Source organism: Cygnus olor, chromosome 1 (assembly GCF_009769625.2).
Source record: "Cygnus olor isolate bCygOlo1 chromosome 1, bCygOlo1.pri.v2, whole genome shotgun sequence".
NCBI classification, from domain to species: domain Eukaryota; kingdom Metazoa; phylum Chordata; class Aves; order Anseriformes; family Anatidae; genus Cygnus; species Cygnus olor.
In genome coordinates this window covers 148254681-148256471 of record NC_049169.1, presented here as the reverse complement: position 1 = coordinate 148256471, position 1791 = coordinate 148254681, and positions in this window count along the sequence as shown.

Genomic DNA, 1791 nt, shown 5'->3' with positions numbered 1-1791 from the left:
ACCACATTCACATGGCACCGCACTTGAATTTATAAGCCCAGCTCACAGAAATTGGCTTTGCACAGAGTTAGCTCACTGTCTTTGCAACGATTAATGGAGTGATTAATCAGCAACCGGATAAACCACCCACAGATCATTCACAGTTGATTATAGTTTCTTTTATCTAACTGAGCTCCTGGATTGAAATTTTTTGTAATGCACAAGCCAAGAGTGTTTCAGCTAAATATCTAGTGGGTATTTGCAATCAAGATGCCACAACACTGCTTGATACAAATGCTAAGTTTTGCTCAAGGGAATATGGGAATGATGGGGTTATTTTAGGTCAATACAAAATGAAACCTATCAGAGTAACAGCCCAGCTTCAGACAAAGCTGGTACTGAAATTCTGAAGATGCCATTCAGTGAAGGGAAGTCTTGCTTTTTACAAACCCATCTCACTGAGGTTTTCTTTGCCTTGGTTTGTCTTGGTTTTAAAAATAAGCCCTTAAGGTGGCAGAAGACAAAAATGCTTCTCCGCATTGCAAAGGGTATCTAGGCTGCCAGCTGCAGAAGCACATTGTCTAAGGAAAAGTGTTTCAGTTTTACAAAACTAGAGACATAAGGTTGGAGATGGCTTTTAAAGAAACTTTGCTCTCAGGTGCTGCTGCAACTCTTACTATTTGAAACAATTACATTAACTCAGACAAAGGTCCTGTGGATCCTATCTATGACATGTTTGAGCTGTTAGCAGAACTGGTAGCCAAAATATTAATTTGAGAATAATCAGAATCTTAAATGCTTTTGTGACAAGAAAAATTACCTTCTCAAATTAACTGCTGTTTTGTGTATCTGTAAACGAATACACAGACTTGAAGAAGATGTCTCAGTTAAAGGCCATGCTGAGTTAAATTAATATCATGAGGGGAACAACCTTTAGACATATTGTATTAATGCAGTAAATGAGGGCAAAAGGCCTTTAGAGACTGAAGGCTAACCTACAAAAAAATTCACAAAAGGACTCAGGTTCCTAGCTGTGTCTTTGAGCTGCTTGACATCTTTATTGCTTTATGACTCTTGTAAGTATTTCAAATGCCATGGTAACTATAATTTTACGGGTAAATGTACCCTAAATATCTGCTGCCAGCTTCACCCTGAATTAACTGCAGCCTGGAAGCAGGTAAACATCTCACTAATTCCTGTTACTCATTAATGTCCTCTTATCTCACCTCTGGACTTCCAGTCTAGAAGATGCTGTCAGAATTCACCCACCCAACAGAAAATACAGAGGAGCTGGGCCAGGGATGCTGCTCCTGATCACAGCATCTCACTCCACATGTGGGAAACCCATGTAAATATGGGGTCAAAAGTGGGTCCAACAAAAGAACTGGGTATTGCAGTCCCTATTTTTCACATTAGATCCCCATGACAGGAATTCAGGGTCCTCTGGAGATTTACTCCCCAGGGCACAGGGAAAGAAGGATCTGAATCAAACATCATGCTAAGCAGAGGACTGTCTAAAGTTGTCAGATTCTGAGTGAGATAATGGAGACATGTTGAGTATACCCTGAAACACCACAGGAACAAATTATTTCTACCAAGGATCCAGGCATTTTCCTTTTTAAGGAGCCTCATCTTGTTAGCAGTATGCATGATGCATACACACATAGTGGTTCAGGGATATAAGTGTAGGAACACCTAGTCCCTAGACCCAATAATTTTTGGATCAGACCTAGCTGAGCTTCGGGCAGGTGCATGCACAGCTCCACATGTGTAGAAAGAGCACTCAGGCATCTGGTGGACTCTGTGGCAGAG